Source organism: Pongo pygmaeus, chromosome 6 (genome assembly GCF_028885625.2).
Source record: "Pongo pygmaeus isolate AG05252 chromosome 6, NHGRI_mPonPyg2-v2.0_pri, whole genome shotgun sequence".
In the NCBI taxonomy this organism is placed as follows: domain Eukaryota; kingdom Metazoa; phylum Chordata; class Mammalia; order Primates; family Hominidae; genus Pongo; species Pongo pygmaeus.
In genome coordinates, this window is record NC_072379.2 from 57,814,359 (window position 1) to 57,833,096 (window position 18,738).

Here is an 18,738-nt window from a genome sequence, read left to right on the forward strand (position 1 = left end):
GTTTCACTTTTGGCTAAGAAAATAGAAAGGCAGGAAAAAACAAAACAAAACAAAACAAAAACAAATCTTCCGGAGCAAGCTTTTATGATCCTCTGTGCCGGAGACATTTTCAAATTGAAAGCCAAACAATGGGGAACCAAAAAATTATTTGGTACTCAAAAATAATTCCTTGACATAGAATCATATTGTGCTAGAGTTTAGGTGTCTGTAACATTTTTTGTGATGAAGCAACTGGTAAGCTTAGTAAAAGAATAACGTGCTTTTGGAAAATCAGCAAGAAAATCTTTGAGAGCAATCCAAAGAAACAAAAGAGCTTTCTAAAAAAATCTTTGGGGTGGAGTTGTTTCTGTATCTCAAATCTTGGATCAGGAATATTGGAAGATTGATACTATTACTCAGTGTGCATTAACCAATGTAACTTTATCACGTAATGTTTTTCTGGTTGTTCTGCAGAGCTTAAAGGACAAAAGGTTAGCAAACACTTAAATTACTGGTCACATTAAGCTTTTGTTTTGTGATCCTTAGGCTCAGGGGAGGCCTACAGTTGGGGCTTGAGTTGATAAAAGGCAGATTCAGGGAATTATTTATTTTGCTTATTTTTTTTCCATCTGGGCTTCCACATTAATTGAATGGATTCATTTGGTGCCATTTTCTTTCCCTTTAGAATTTTGGTCATGAAAATTAAGAATCATAATTCTAATATCTCACACAGTCGGTGAGTAATGGCAGAATGCTTTATGGCTCTGACCTTTCTAGTTTTCTAAGTTTTGATTTGCTGAGTTCTTTCCTCTTCTTTCTTGCAGTTTACTTATTATGATTATTAATGAGGAAGCAGAAAAATGGCCATTCAGTCAAACTTTAGGGAATGGAACATAATAAACGGTCTCTGTCTGGGATCTAACATTTGCCCCTAAATACAGTAATTATTAGGTTGCCTGATGATGTGCTGAATTTTACAAGGCTCTTATTAGGGAAAGAAAAAGAACATAATAAATCCACTAATGTGGGTAATGACTGGTATGGAAATTGAAAATGGTTCAAAATTAACCCACTCTTTTTTTCCATCTTCTAAATGCTCCCTGGGTCTTAATATTATTCATCATATAAGTATGCTTGTTTTTCTCTCATTTTGACTAGTTCTACATTGCCAAGAAGCTCCAGAATTATTTGCAATTAAGTGTGATCTGGCTTTACACAAGCATTGCCAACAAATTGAACAGAATCTGATAAAAAAAAATAACAAACCTACATTAGTAGATTGATTCACAGATTGGCCTGTAAGGCCTTTGTGTCTTACTTATTGTTAGTTTCCTCACACGCTGAGCAATGGGAACAGGGAGGCTCACGGGAAGTGGGAGCTCTTAGCGTCACCACTAGATACTCAGTGATGCCTGCTGAAGGGTTGCTTAGCTTAGTTTTCTCTTTGGGCTTTCCCACTTTTGCGTGATAAAAGGCAATCTTAGAGTAAATGCAGGACTTTTGATGTGCCTTTTAAAGAAGCCAAAAGACAATGGGTAAAGTGGGGTGTGATGAAGATTGTGGCAGGGAGACTATGAAGGAATGTGTTGTATTCTGTAGCTTGAAAAATATCGGAGGCCTGATCTTCACTATTTGCGATGCTATTGTCTAACTTCCAGCTTGCATAAAACACAGCATTTATAAAATACATTTTTTGTAATACATTGGATGCCTTTCTAAAATGTAGTTATTTGTTGAGGATAAAATTGAAAAAAATGAAGTGTGATTGAAAAGAGACTTTAATGTCACCCTAAATCTCTCTTCCTTCTATTTAAACACCTTCTATTGGTGTTTAAATTTTTTTTAAAAGCTTAATTGAAATAAAGAGATGACTCTACTAGGAGCAAATTCCAGCTTTACACAACAAAATAAAAATAAAAAAACAAGTATTTAAAATAAATAGAAAAGTATGTCTATTCAACAAATGGTTTGGGATTTATTGGGATAAATTGACTCACTATTCAGAAGACAATAAAGCTAGACTCCCACTTGATACCATGTACTTAAGTAGATTCCAGATGGCTTAAAATGTTAAACATTGGAAATAAATCCAAAGAACTGTCAGAAAAAAATACAGGCATTTTTTTCTTAAACCATAACCTGAGGCAGAGAAGACCTTAATAAGCAAGATACAAAACTCAACAAAACAAAACAAAAAGCCTCTGTGTGATACCATAAATAAAATTTAAAAATCATGTAACAAACTGGAAGGGAATAGTTATGTAACAGACAAATGATTAATTTTCAAATCTATAAAGTGTGCCTATTAATTAATAACAAATTATCAAGAAACCATCAGAATAATATACACAGGAAACCAATAGTTCATTCACACTAGAAATACTATAATGGTCAATCAACTTAAGAATTCTGAGCCTCATTTCATTAGTCATCAAGTAAAATAATGAAATACCGTGTATTACCTATCATTGGTAAAGATGGAAAGGACTTATGTGTCCAGCATTGTTAAATATGAACAAAATAATACTAATGAAGCCTTTTTGAAAGGTAGTTTTACAATCTCTGTCAAAATTAAAAGTTAATGATATGTTTTGAGATTCCTCTTCTAGTAACATTGCCTAGTGAAATATTCACACATGTGCACAAAGATGTATGTGCAAGGCTGTGCAAAGCTGTTCACCAAAGTGGTCTATGTAAGTGTAAAACACTGGGGTACTAGTTTGCTAGGGCTTCTGTGATGACAGATTGGGTGGTGTAAGCCCCAGAACTTTATTTCCTCACAGTTCTGGAGGCTAGAAGTCCAAGAATAAGGTGTTGGCAGAGTTGGTTTCATTCTGAGGTCTCTCTCCTTGGCTTGTAGGTGGCTGACTTCTCTCTCTGTCTTCACATGGTCTTTCCTCTGTGTGTTTCTGTCTGAATCTCCTCTACTTACAAGGATATTGGTCATATTGGATTAGCGTTCACCCCAATGACCTTATTTAACCTTGATTACCTCTTTAAAGACTATGTATCCAAATAAGGCCATATTCTGAGGTTTGGGGGGGGTTAGGACTCAACACGTGAATTGTGAGGGATGGGACACAATGTAGCCTATAGCATATGAAAACACACTTAATGTAAAATAGGAAGTGATTATGGTTCATTCAGGCTATATACTAGTATATAGTCATTAATAAGAATGAAGTAGACCAATGTAGGATTTTCAAAATATTGTTAAGTGAAAAAAGAGTCACAGTGTATAGGTGTATAGTATGATTCCATTAATGTAAATAGAAGAAGAAGAGAAATGGATTTGAATATTTATCAGTGTATATTTCGAGAGAAAGAGAGAATTGGAAGGGCGTGCACCAAAATGTTGGGAGTGGTTGCTTTGGGGAAGAGGTGGAAATGGGGTCAGGGTGGAGGGAAGGGTAGTGGAAAAAGGGTGTTTTTTTTTTTTCTTGGCATACTCATATTTGCTTGGATATTTTACCAAGGGAATACAATTTTAACTTAAAAAATGACATGTACACATACACAAAAGGAAATTTCAAGTTTTGTGTTCGACAAAAGAAAACTTATAACTATTTAACTTATTAGATGTTTTAAAAATTCCATTCTCTACAGAGTTGAGAGCAACCCTAATTCAGTTTCTCCGCTCTCTGCTGTTTGCTTTCATGGGGAATGTGGATCAGTGCTCTAATCAACTAGCAGAATGACGTTAAAGGACAAAATGCCAAAGAGAAGCCAGAGAAGGCTTCACTGGGGCATCACTTGGGAAGGTGATGGGGAAAGAGCTAGCTTGCTAGCAGGGCAAGGCCCTGATGAGAGCAAGGCAATTGCTGTCTTTCTGGTTACTCTCCACCTCCGCCTGGCCTGGGATCCCCAGAGCTGTCAGAGAGGGGATTAGGGGCAGCAGCTGGCCCTGAGCTAAATCTTCAGAATTGGCTGGGGATTAAGCCCCACCTGTTGGGAAGCTCTGAACTGGAGCTCAGCAGGAAGTTATACTGGTGAACAGGGAGACAAAGAGTGGCAAAACTTCAGTCCCTATCCTCTGTAGTCTGAATGTTTCTTGTCGCTCTCAAAACCTTAGATCTAAATATGACACTCAGTCATTATCACACATACCGTAGTTTAAGTAAGAGCAAGTATAAATGATTGGTTTGTTCAACTGAATGTGGCTTCGAAGGCGCACTCCAAAGAGTTTTCCTCCCATATACAGTGTACTATATACTCTCTTCTTACCACAGGGAGAAGAGTTGGGAAGACAAGCTCTGAGTGTCATAATGTGAAGATTCTTGAGAGATAAGTCAATTTGCAACCCAATATTTTTTTAAAAAGTGTCATGGTGGATAAATGTGTCAGGATTGTGGAGCTTTCAAAGAAAGTGGGCTTTCGACGATGACTTCTGGGGCATGGTAGGCTGGGGAAAGCACAGAGGTGGCCAGGAGTTATAGTGAAATAATCAGAAAGAGGGAGATTGTTTCTGGTAAAAGAAAATCCAGAACAAAGGCTCAGTTATGAGACTGTGGACTAGTGAGAAGGGCTTGCGCAAAGAAAGCTGGAAGGTGCTCACTGGGGAGGAATGGAGTTGGTGATAGAAAGTGTTCTTTTTCTGCCCCTTTTCCTCCATATGAAAGTATCAGACATGATACTGGTCACCCACCTTAAAAGCATGGTGAAAATTCATGGATTCAATCTCGAATGTACTGTGAAATATTAATGCCCTTATTTACATTTGTTGCTGTTTTCATTTTATGATGATTATTAGAATTTTCCCTAATTTCATGGAGCAATACGGCAGCCGCCACTTCTACAGACTCATGGGGAGAAAAGTCTGCTTTGCCAGGTGCCCTTGATGTTACCCAGCATGGACGAGGGGCCACATCCTAAAAGGAGGGGCTTTCAGAAACAGATGAAGTGAAAAGACCAACCCAGATTTTCCATTTGTAAACTCTTCTCAAAATAATAAGAAATGGAAATGAAAAGATGTACTAAAAGTAAATGTCTCCTAGGTAAATCGCATGACCTATTCCCAAACCCAATCATATTCTGTAAGAGAAATTACCCAGCTTTACTCTGATATAATCTCATTTAGTATCCCTTAGCATTCACCCCATTCAGGCAGCATTCATATGCAATAGAGCATTAATTAGAATAGATTATGCTTAACTAATGAACAGACACATTTAGAGTATTAATAAGGTAAATCTGGTCCCGTGCCATCTTTCTTTCTTTTCAAAAAACGTTTATTGAAGTATAATATGCATATTGTACAGTGCACAAATCTTAATAAACTCAATGGACTTTTAACAAAGTGGATGCATCTATGTCACCACCACTCAGATCAAGATACAGACCATTCTTATCTCCTAAGAGGGCTTGATCATGTTTCTTTCTTTTTTTTTTTTTTTGAGATGGAGTCTCACTCTGTCGCCCAGGCTGGAGCGCAGTGTTGTGATCTCAGTTCACTGCAACCTCCATCTCCTGGGTTCAAGCAATTCTCCTGCCTCAGACTCCTGAGTAGCTGGGACTACAGGCATGTGCCACCATGCCTGACTAATTTTTTGTATTTTTAGTAGAGATGGGGTTTCACCATGTTAGCCAGGATGTTCTTGATCTCCTGACCTCGTGATCTGCCCGCCTGGGCCTCCCAAAGTGCTGGGATTACAGGCATGAGCCACCGCGCCCGGCCTTGATCATGTTTCTTTTCTAGGCATTTTCTCTTAAAGGTAACCATGATTCTGACTTCTACCATCATGATTAATCTTGCCTGATTCAGAATTTTCTTAATCATATAGTTATGGGCTTTTGCATCTGATTCCTTCATTCAGCACCACCTCATTAATGTTGTTATGTGAGGTCATAGTTCATTCTTTTTTGATAATTCTATAGCATTCCATTGTGTGACTATACAAGCCAATATATCTATCCATTCTATTGTTGATATGCATTTAGGTTTGTTTCTGCCTTTGGGATCGGACTGTTCTAATCTGTCATGTACATGTCTCTTGGTGAACATATGTAGACATTTCTGTTGAGTGCAAATGTAGGAGTGGAATTTCTGGGTCATCAGGTGTATATGTGTAAGCTTACGTGGATATTGCCAAAAGATTTTTCCAAAATGGTTATACCAATTTGTACTCCATTCACAGAATATGAGAACTGTACCTCCTTGCCAACATGAGGTATTATCATCCTATTTAAAACAATACCTTAGTAGGTGTGTAGCATCTTCTTGGAGCTTTAATTTGTGTTTTGCTGATGGCTAATGATGTTGAGCACCTTTTTGTATGCTTATGGGCCATTTGGGTATTTTCTTTTGGGGTTTGGACAATAATTTCAAAGGACACAACCCTGAATGCCAAAATCCCATATGCTGAAATTCCAAAAGATCAAAATTCCTAAAGTCTAAAATTTCAAAAATCAGAATCCCAAAAGACCAAAACCTTGAAAATATAATTCTAGAAAAAATAATTGTAAAAAAATTTTTCAAAACACATTTATTTGCATTTATAAAAGGGGATTTGTTTAAGAAACCAAAAACAACAGAATACTTCATAGGCCACTTTACATAATAAAATAGATAATAATAACATACATGTTTTTGCAAATGTAAACAGGTATACTAATGGCAGTCACACAGGTGTAATAATTATGAGCAGGTAAACCATATTTGTAAAGAAATAGGTCAACAAGCAAAATGTAGAGGCATACCTCATTTTATTGCACCTCACTTTATTGTGTTTCACAAATATTTGTGTTTTTTACAAATTGAAGGATTGAAGCAAACCTGCATCTAGCAAATCTGCCAGCACCGTTTTTCCAACAGCATGTGCTCATTTCATGTGTTTGTATCACAATTTGGTAATTCTCACAATACTTCAAACTTTTTACTCCTATTATAATCTGTTATGGTAATCTGTGATCTTTGATGTTATTGTAATTGTTGTGCGGCATCACGAACCTCACCCATATAAGATGGTGAACATAGTCTATAAATGTTGTATGTGTTCTGATTGCTCCACCAACCAGCTGTTCCCCCATCTCTCTCCCTCTCCTCAGGCCTCCCTATTTACTAGGATATAACAATATTAAAATTAGGGCTGATCTACACCCCTGCAATGGCCTCTAAGTGTTCAAGTGAATGGAAGAATTGCACATCTCTCACTTTCGATCAGAAGCTTGAAATTACTAAGCTTGATGAGGAAGGTGGCATGCCAAAAGCTGAGAAAGGCTGAAAGCTAGGCCTCCCGGGCCAAACACTTTGCTAAGTTGTGACTGTAGAGGAATAGTTCTTGAAGAAAATTAAAAATGCTGCTTTAGTGAACACATGAATAATAAGAAAGTAAAATAGGCTTATTGCTAACATGGAGAAAGTTTGAGTGGTTTGGATAGAAGATCAAACCAGCTACAACATTCCTTGAAGCCAAAGTCTAATCCAGAGCAAGGCCCTAACTCTTTTTGAATCTATGAAGGCTGAGAGAGGTAAGGAAGCTGCAGAAGAAACATTTGAAGCTAGTAGATGTTGGTCCATGACGTTTAAATAAGGAAGTGGTCTTTATAACATAAAACACGAGGTGAAACAGCAAGTGTTGATGGAGAAGCTGGAGCAAGTTATCCAGAAGCTCTAGCTAAGATAATTGATGGAAGTGAGTACACTAAACAACAGATTTTCATTGTAGATGAAACAGCCTTCTGTTGGAAAAAGGTGCCATCTAAGACTTCTGTAGCTAGACAGGAGAAATCAATGCCTGACTTCAAAGCTTCAAAGGACAGTCTGACTCTCTTGTTAGGGGCTAATGCAGCTGGTGAATTTAAATTGAAGCCAATGCTCATTTACGACTCTGAAAATGCTAGGGCCCTTAAGAATTATGTGAAATCTACTCTGCCTGTGCTCTATAAATGGAACCACGCCTGGATGATAGCACATCTGTTTTCAGCATGGTTTACTGAATATTTTAAGCCCACTGTTGAGACCTATTGCTCTGATCAAAATATTCCTTTCAAAATATTACTACTCACCCAAGAGCTATCATCCAAGAGTTCTGATGGAAATCTACAAAGAGGTTAATATTTTCATGCCTGTTAAAACAACATCCATTCTGCATCCCATGGATCAGGGAGTCATTTTGACTTAAGTCTTACTTAAATACATTTTGTAAGGCTATAGCTGCCGTGGATAGTGATTCTTTTGATGAATTTGGGAAAAGTCAATTGGAAACCTTCTGGAAAGCATTCACCATGCTGGGCGCGGTGGCTCACACCTGTAATCCCAGCACTTTGCCAGGCCAAGGTGGGCGGATCACCTGAGGTCATGAGTTTGAGACCAGCTTGGCCAACATGGCAAAACCCTGTCTCTACTAAAAATGCAAAAATTAGCTGGGTGTGGTGGTGGGCGCCTGTAATCCCAGCTACTCAGAAGGTTGAGCCTGGAGATTTGCTTGAACCCAGAAGACAGAGGTTGCAGTGAGCCAAGATGGCGCCATTGCACTCCAGCCTGGGCGACAAGAGCGAAACTCTGTCTCAAGGAAAAAAAAAAAAAGATTCATCATTGTTGGTGCCATTAAGAACATTTATGATTCAAAGGAGGAGTCCAGACTATCAATAGAAGTTTGGAAGTTGATTCCAATCTTCATGGATGACTTTGAGTGATTCAAGACTTCAGTGAAGGAAGTCACTGCAGATGTTATAGAAATAGCAAGAGAACTAAAATTAGAAGTAGCACCTAAAGATGTGACTAAATTGCTGTAATCTTAGATAAAATTTGAAGGGATGAGGAGATACTTCCTATAAATGAGAAAAGAAAGTGATTTTTTGAGATGGAATTTACTCCTGGTGAAAATTCTGTGGACATTGTCGAAATGACACCAAAGGATTTAAAATATTACATAAACTTAGTTGATAAAGCAGGGTTTGAGAAGATTGACTCCAATTTGGAAAGAAGTCCTACTGTGGATCAGATGGTATCAAAAAGTGTAATATGCTACAGTGAAATCTGCCATGAAAGGAAGAGTGAATTGCTGCAGCCAACTTCATTGTTGTCTTATTTTTAGAAATTGCTACAGTAATTCCAGCCTTCAGCAACCAACACTCTGATCAGTCAGCAACCATCCACATTAAAGCAAGACCCTCCGCCAGCAAAGATTACAACTTGCAGAAGGCTCAGATGATCATTGGCATTTTTAAACAATTAAGAAATTTTAAATTAAGGTATGTACACTTTTTAAAGACAATGCTATTGCACACTTAGACTACAATATAGCGTAAACATAAATTTTATGTGCAACCATAAAAACCAAAAAGTTTGTATAACTTGTTTTATTTTGGTGGCCGGAGACTGTATCCATGATATCTCCAAGGTATGCCTGTGTAGATGCATATCTCTATGGTTGGTAATTGTGTGCATCCAGCTTTATAATGCAGCCATTCGAAATACCATGACGTAAATCTTTTGATGAGATAGATAAAAAACTATGATGGGTCACCCCTGCATGTGCAATTGCCCAAGGGTGGAAAATCTCAAGAAATTTTATCTTTCGCAAATACAGATGTACAGAAGGACATCTCTTCATTTGTTGAGGAAGTTTCAACGTTCTTACGCGTGCACGCAGTGCTTATGCACAAAATCAACTTGTGATCATGCACTTTTATGGAGCCAAATTTGCAAAAAACACATAAAACAAATGGGAACTCTCTAAAGGTCTTAACACAGTGTATACCTCTAATACTGGAAATGATGTGAAGATGAAACGCATAGTATAGTGAATTGACCCTATGTGTGAAGGGGCAGAAGTCCTACATAGTTGAGTAACTTGGAATGAGAGGTTTTTTTTTGTCTTTTTCGCCTGAGTTTTCACTTCTTTTGTGATCTTCAAAACACTCACTGCACTTGTATTTGGAGAGTGGATGTGGTCTACACGTTTTCTAAATATATGCTGTCCATTTGAAAGTTTGATTATGGCTCAGCTGTTACAATTAAGCAATTTCTGCTTTTGCAGTACCAATAATAATTAGCTTTAACATTTTTGTCCTTCCCCATTAAGGAGCTTCATATGCTTAATTTATAAGAGCCTTTTTGCAAGGGAAAATTTCACAGATCTCTTCCATTGTGTTGGAAGAAATAAAGTAAGAAGGAATGATATTTACTTTTTCCAACACCAAATTTGTATTAGTCACTCTTCTCCAGAGAGACAGAACTAATAGGATATCTATTTATCTACATAAACATATGATGCAATTATGGTGGCGGTGAAGCGCCATGACAGGCCACTCTCCAAAAGCTGGAGACCTGTGGGATCCCACTGGTAGAGTGGCTGTGTCCAAATCTGAAGGCCTCAAAACCAGGGAAGCTGATGGTGTAACTCTCAGCCTGAGGCTAACAGCCTTGGGACCTGCAGGGACTGCTGATGTAAGTTCTTGAGTCCAAAAGCCAGCTATCCTGGAGTTCTGATGTATAAGGCAACAGAGGAAAAGTTTGTCCCAGCTCACAGAAAAAGACTCATTTTGCTTTCTGCATTTGCTCTCTCTGGACTCCCAGCCAATCAAATGGGGCCTCCAACAGTGAGGCCAATCTTCCCCTCCTAGTCCAATCAGACTTATAGACTAATCTCTGGACACACCCTCACAGACATACCCAAAACAACACTTTACCAGGTTTCTGGGTTTTCCTTAATCCAGGCAAGTTGACACAATTAAAGTTTGAGAGTCAAGAAGTTGTGCATATCTCAACCAAAATAATTGTATAGAAAACCACACCTAGACACATCAAAGTAAAACTGCTGAAAAGCAAAGAGAAAGTTTAAAATAAAGTAGAATGAAGAAAACAATAAAAGTAAAAGCCAAAATCAATGAGATAAATATTCAAAAGTGGAAATTGACAAAGCCTAAAGTTGATTTTTAAAAATATTAGTGAAATTATAAAAACTTCAGAATTGCTTTGGCTATTTGGGGTCTATTATGGTTCCACATAAATTTTAGGATTATTTTTTCTATTTCTATGAAGAATGCCATTGGGATTTTGATAGGGATTGTGCTGAATTTTACATATTGCTTTAAGCCGTATGTTCATTTTAACAATATTCTTGCAATCCACAAGATTGGTATCTTTCCATTTATTTGTGTCCCCTTCAATTTCTTTCATCAGTGTTTCATAGTTTTCAGTGTGTACATCTTTCACTTCCTTTGTTATATTTATCCCTAAGCATTTTATTTTATTTTATTTTGATGCTATTGTAAATGAGATTATTTTCTTGATTTCTTTTCAGCTAGGCTGTTATTTGTGTCTAGGAATGTCATGGACTTTTGTACATTAATTTTGTATCCTGTAACTTTATTGAATTTATTTATTAGATGTAACAGTTTTCTGCTGGAGTCCTTGGGGTATTCCACATTTAGAATCATGTTATTTGCAAGCAGAGATAGTTTTATTTCTTTATTTCTGATTTAGATACCTTTTATTTCTTTTTCTTGTCTCATTGTTGTCTTATCAGTTTTTCATTGATATATAATAATTGTACATATTTATGGGGTATATGTGATAATTTGATACATACATACAATGTATAATGAGCAAATCAGGGTAATTAGGATATCCATCACCTCAAACATTTATCATTTCTTTGTATTGGGAACATTCCAAATCTTTTCTTCTAGCTATTTTGTAATAGACAACAAATTGCTGCTAACTATGATCATTCTATTGAACAGTATAATTTATTCTTTATATATATAAAACTGTATTTTTGTACCCTTTAACCAACCTTTCCTTTTTCCTCTCCTTCCCCTGAACCCATTGTTCCCAGCCTCTGGTAACAATCACAGTCTGGTAACTTTCTATTTCTAACTAATTTTAGACTCTCAGAAAAGTTTGCTTTCAACCTTTAGAAGATCAACTTTTTAGCTCCCACATGTGAGTGAGAACGTGTGATATTTGTCTTTCCATGCCTGGCTTATTTCATTTAACACAACGACCTCTGGTTCCATCCATGTTGCTGCAAATAACAGGATTTCACTCTTTTTTATGTCTGAATACTTTTTCATTGTGTGTGTGTGTGTGTGTGTATATATATATATGTATATATGTATATATGTGTATATATGTATATATGTGTATATATGTATATATGTGTATATGTGTATATATGTATATATGTGTATATATGTATATATTTTTTTGATTTGATTTTTGTATATGGAGAGAGATACAGATCAAGTTTCATTCTTCTGCATATGCATATCCAGTTTTTCCAGCACCATGTATTGAAGGGATTGTCCTTTCTGCAATGTATTTTCTTGGCACCTTTGTAAAAAATCAGTTGGCTCTAAGTGTGTGGATTTATTTCTGGGTTCTCTACTGTGTCCCATTGGTCTATGTGTCTGTTTTTATGTCAGAACCATGCTGTTTTGGTTACTGTAGCTCTGTAGTATATTTTGAGGTCAAGTAGTGTGATGCTTACAGCTTTGTTCCTTTTGCTTTAGCTATTAGAGGTCTTTTGTGGTTCCACAGGATAGGATGTAGCAACAGTTCAGCTCAGCAATTGTGGGCCACCAGGCAGAGGTGGTTCAGTGGTGACAAAGCCTGAGGGATGAAGGGGTGCAGTGAGTACTGGCCCCTAGAATGCGAAACATTCCAGCAGTGGCTCTGGTTTCAAGGTAGCTCAGCGCAGTGTCAGTGTGGGCCATGGGGAGGCAAGGCACAGTGTCAGCTCCTACTCTGAGTGGTCAAGGCATGCAGCAGTATGGACTCTGGGCAGCTCCTGCAGCTGGGCATAGCACCTGTGAATACTGCAGGAGTCCCCAGTAGTGAGGACTGTAGTCGTTCAAGGTGGTGATGGGGGTTGTCAGGGTCCTTCCGTTTTCCTTTTCCTGCAGGGAAGTCCCTCCTGGTTCCAAGCTGATCTTGACTGGGGGATGGGTGGCAGAGGCAAGGTGTTTCCTTTTGTTCTCTATGTGACCATACTGGGTTTCTGTGCTCTACCGGTTCCTGCTATTTCTTTGATGTGTTCTGGCACTCTCCTTTAGTTATTTTCATCAATGTGTGGTTGTTTGTTAGTTTGGCTGTTTGTCAGGGAGATAAGTGCTAGGGATTTCTAATTGGCCATCTTGTTCTGCCTCCTCTATTTAAGCTTTTAAGAATATATTCTACTTGTTTGGTTTAATTTTCACATTTTCATGAGAATATTAATGGTAATAGACATTTTAAGGTCTTTGCCTGATGACCTCCATATCAGGATCCCTGTGATTGTATTTTTGCTTTACGTTCTTGGTCATTTGTTTCTACTTGGCATGCCTATTAATTTTTTTTAACTTTCTATTTCTAACTAATTTTAGACTCTCATAAAAGTTTCAAATACAGTATAAAGAGTTTCATTAAGACATTCTTCTATATGAAAGAGATGTTCCTTCTCCCAATTTATTTATTTGGTTGCTTATTTATAGCATTATGGGTTTATGGATATTTATTTTATTTCATGGGTTGCAGTCCAATACTATCGTTATTTATTTTGGCCCTCCAATCATTCCAGCTTTGGTTATGAGGAGCCCCTTTAAGTTGGCTCTTTTGTCCTTTTGACAAGACCCCTTACGTTTTTAGCACTTTTATTACAGGAGTTATTAAGAAATAGGCAGATAGGGTAAAACAGTCCTCAGTAAGGCTTTTTCTTTTAATAAAAAAGCCACCCCCAAAAACATTTCTTTTCCAACAGAAAGCAGCTTGAAAAACCAGACCAGCAAGCATTGGTATGCAAATGCTGGTGGCTAGAAAACAAGTCTACCCAATATGGAGGTTCCCGCCCTCTTCTCCTTGTCATAATGTGTGCCAGGTGTCATGGCTGCCTCTAGATAAAACCACATGTGCAGGACATCATGGTGACCCGTATTTGCATATTAAGAGTCTAGGGTGGGAGGGCCAGGTTTTTACTGGGCTACATGAATGACACACCTGGTCAAACCAATCCCCTGGACCCTATGCAAATCAGACACTGTTTCCTCCTGCCTCCCAGTATCACCGACTGCTTTCCACCGCCCATGGGGTTTTCAGTCTGGAGTTCCCCTCCCTCTACTAAAAATATAAAAAATTAGCCGGGCATGGTGGCAGGCACCTGTAATCCCAGCTACTAGGGAGGCTGAAGCACGGGAATCGCTTGAACCTGGGAGGCCGAGGTTGAGGTGGGCAAAGATCACTCACTGCACTTCAGGCTGGGTAACAGAGCAAGACTCTGTCTCAAAGGAAAAAAAAAAGAAACTAAGATCTGAGTGCTAGATGGGCTTGTTGCTTCTAGGCCCTCTTAGCAATGAGAGGTAGGAAATATATCTGTGCATACTTACACATACACAAACATCCATTTTATTTCTGTATCTGTATAGACTCTAAAAACATGAATTTACATTGAAACCTCAGATTCCTGTCTAGCAGCAAAGGTTCATTTTAGCCTTCTACTTTCCTTAATTGTCACTTCTTTGATGGTGAGAAACTTGGTTTTCATTATCTACCTATTTGTTCAGTCCTAGTATATGCATAAACTAATTTCAGAATGGTTAACCCGGGCTTCTATGAGAAACAAATTTACCAACTAGGCTACAGCATTTGTGTATAGTTCTTTTTGTCTTTAGTACCAATCAAAAATCTTGTTGTCCAAAGTTACTTAGGTTAGTTGCTTTTTTCTCTCTCTGTCACCTGGGCTGATGTGCAGTGCCACAATCATGGCTCAATGTAATCTGAACCTCCCAGGCTCAAGCGATCTCCCTGCCTGGGCCTCCTAAGTAGCTAGGACTATAGGCTTGAGCCACTACACCTGGCCAACAAGTTAGTTCTTTTCTTCCTTACTCCCTTCAGTGTGGTTACATTCTTTGTTTACAATATAGGTAAGTTAATGTGGTATTGTTTGTACTCCATCTTGAGTTCCCTTCACAACCTGGTTGGTTTGAATTGTTTATTTCTTTGAATGCGTGTAACATTACTATGGTTGTAGGAGTGGGATCTATACAAAAAGATATACTCAAAAGTATTACTCCTTCTTCACCCCATTTTAACCTCTCCCATTCCTTTCTTCTATCTATTCCTTTCCCACCTACCTGCTGTAGTTCTTGGTTTATCTGTCACCTACCTGCTGTAGTTCTTGGTTTATCTTTCCTGTGTTTCTTTTGTGTAAATGATCAGAAATGTGTCTTTTCCTATACCTTCTTCTCTGCCCGGTGGGTAACATGGTATTCATTCCCTTTTGTACTTGCTTTTTTTTTTTTTCTTTGATTCAGAGTCTCATTCTGTTGCCAGGCTAGAGTACAGTGGCACGATCTCGGCTCACTGCAACCTTCACATCCCAGGTTCCAGCAATTCTTCTGCCTCAGCCTCCTGAGTAGCTGGGACTACAGGCATGTGCCACCAGGCCCAGCTAATTTTTGTATTTTTAGTAGAGACGGAGTTTCACCATGTTGGCCAGGATGGTCTCGATCTCTTGACCTCGTGATCCACCTGCCTGGGCCTCCCAAAGTGCTGGGATTACAGGCTGCACTTGCTTTTTACACTTAGCCTGGTATCTTGAAGGTCACTTCATATCAATTAATAGAGACCTTCCTTTTTTTCATTTTCCTTTATCTTTTTGTTTCTTTTTACAGCTACATAGTATTTCATTGTGTGGAAGTATCACAGTTTATTCAGCCACTCTCTAAAGTATGACTTTTAGGTTGTTTCTAATCTATTGCAATTTCACATAATGCTACAGTGAATAACTCTGAATATGTATTTTTGTATTGTGAGATGTGTATCTTCAGTGTAGAGTCCTAGAAGTCAGATGACTGGCTTAAAAAATAAGTGTATGCAGAGTTTTGTTAGGTATTTCCCAATTCCCTTCCAGAAAGATTGTGCCAATTTGTATTCCCATCAGCAATGTATGAGAGTACCTGTTTCCTCACAGCTTTGCCAACAAAATGTATTGTCAGGCTTTCTAAGTTTTGCTATTCAGTTGTTGAGAAATGGTATTAATGAATAATTGTCATTTTACATATGTTTTGGAACCATTTTACTATGTCTTTATGAATAGTTTATGCCTTTTTCCATTTTTCTATTACATTTTGCTTCCCAACCTAAATGCTCATCAACCAAAGAGTGGATAAATAAAATGTCATATGTATACACCATGGAATACTACTCAGCCATAAACTGGAATGAAATAATGACCTTCACAGCAACTTGGATGGAGCTGGAGGCCATTATTCTAAGTGAAGTAACTCAGGAATACCAAACGTTGTATGTTCTCACTTGTAAGTGGGAGCTAAACTATGAGGATCCAAAGGCATAAAAATGATATAATGGACTTTGGGGACTCAGGGGAAAGGTAGGAGGCGGTGAATGATGAGACACTACAAATTGGGTACGGTGTACACCTCTTGGTTGATGAGTGCACCAAAATCTCAGAAATCACCAGTAAAGAACTTATCCATGGAACCAAAAACCACCTGTACCCCCCAAAACTACTGAAATAAAATAAAAATAAAAATTTTTTTGGTTCCTTGGCCCTCAATTTTTAAGCATTCTCTAGCCCTTTATCTGTGAGATATGTTGCAAATATTTTTTCCCAGTTTGTCAGTTATCTTTTGGCTTTTTAAATTGGTATTTTGTTTGTTTTTGTCATAAAAACCTTTTTATTTGTCAGAAGTTACTTTTTATCTCTTTTTCATTGCCTCTGGATTTTGAGTCATAGTTAGCAAGGCTTTTTCCTACATTAAGATTAAAGAATAATTCAAGTATTTTATGTTTTCACTTTTTTTCTTTATATCCCTGAAGTATTTGGAGTCTATTCTTATGTATACTATGAGATATGGATCTCATTTTATCTTTTTCCAAACGTCTACTCAATTGTCTAACATCATTTATTTTTAAACATCTTTACTCTAGTGGTTTCAAATGCCATCCACATCATATACTACTTTTTCTTCTATAAGTCTTTCTCTGAATTTTCTACTCCGCCTCACTGGCCATGTGCCTTTGCCATGTGGTTTTAATTATAGAGGCTTTATAGTATGTTTTAGTGTCCACTACTCCCCCCTCATAAGTATTCTTTTCCCACATCTCCTGGCTATTTCAACATATTTGTTTTTCCACATAAAAGCAAATATGGTCATGTTCTTTGTTTATAATACAGGTAAGTTAATTTGTTATTGCTTCTACTCTATGTTGAGTCTGGTGTCACCTTTAACTCCATAAAATAGCTTGTTGGTGCTTTTATTGGCATCACATTTCATGTGTAAATTATCTTAGAGAAAACTCACATCTTTTATAATATTACACTATCCTGCCTAAGAACAGAAAATGTCTATTTGTTCAAATCTACTTTTTTTGTCTTTCAGCAGTGTATTAAAATTTTCCTTATACATATTTTACACACTTCTTTTTAAGCTTATTTCTAAATATTTTATCTTTTTGGTTACTATTGTAAATGAGGTGTTCTTTACCATCATGTCTTCTAACTTTTCATTGTTTGTCAATATGAAAGCCATTGATTTTTTCTGTCATTTTAATATCCTGCTACCTTACTCAATTGTTTTATTGTTTGAGTTAGTTTCATCATTGATTCTGTTGGGTTTTGCTAGTATACTGTTATAGCATCTTCAAATAGAGAACATTTTACTATAGCTTTATCCATTCTTAGGCCTTGATTGATTTCCTTTACCTGATTACTTTCACTCGTAACTCTAGTACAGTGTTGGATAGTAGAAGAGATAGTGGTCATCCTTGCCTTGTTCTTTATCTTAGTGAAAATGCCTGTTAATGTTTTATTAAATATGAAAAATTATATCGAGTATGAAAAATTATAGAGAATCTGAATAGTTATTTTCCTGAATTTGGAAATTAATTTTCTTCTAATGGGTACATAACAAATGAAAAAATCACTCTTTGATCTAGTTGGGACTGTCAATTTCTCAAGGTGTATCACTGTTCAAGCTTTCAGGTAAAAATCATTGAAGACTTCCTTTTGTAGGTTTTGGGCCCCCATTTTATCTTCCCAGGACTATAAAACTGTCAAAATCTCTATCACTTAATTGATACTTTTGGTTTAGTTTCACAAATCTCACCTTATACATGTACATTTTAGGAATCAGCAAGTACTGTGAGTGGAAATTAATGCAGAATCTTAAGGTATCCTAAGAGTACTACTTCTACCCCGGATCTTAGCATCATGGGGTATCCTCTGACACCTTCAAACAGCTGAATTTTTTTCTTTTTGTATTCTATCCAGCTTTGATGGTGTCCTCAGCAGGACAGATGGTCTGATACCAGGTACTCCATTGAGCTGGAAGCGGAAGTTATCTTCAGGTCATATTTCTCAAGTGAATGCTATTTCCTGGTGAGTTCTGAAGACCCAGTAAGACTAGATTTTGAAGATAATTGAGTACTCACATTGGGATTTGTGCGTTTTTACTGAAACTGATTACCACACTGGCATGCAAGAAATGCCATTGCCTCAGGCCATTGATATTGGAAATCTGAATAGCTATGCCCTAGTAGATTTTGGTTTTAGCAGATACCACTTTGAAGTTATTGTACATCTTCCCTGGTTATGATGCTCAGATTAGAAATCTTAAATATTTTCAGCTCTCTACTTTCCCTCACTTTTCTTATTAGGTGAGTTGCAAAAACCTACTGATTTTTGCCTCTTCTATAACCCTTCTCTGTCCTTCACTTTCCATTCTCAATGATAGTGCCCAGATTCAGACCCTATTGTCCTTTTCCTGCACTACTTTCATAGCCACTGTCTCCTCTTCCAGCGTCTCATTTCAAAC

General features: G+C 37.4%; 1 pseudogene; it reads left to right on the plus strand.

Moving 5' to 3' along the window:
• The first annotated feature begins 7,082 nt into the window (after positions 1-7,082).
• The window catches only part of LOC129041534 (tigger transposable element-derived protein 1-like), a 35,025-nt pseudogene continuing 23,369 nt past the window's right edge, over positions 7,083-18,738 (plus strand).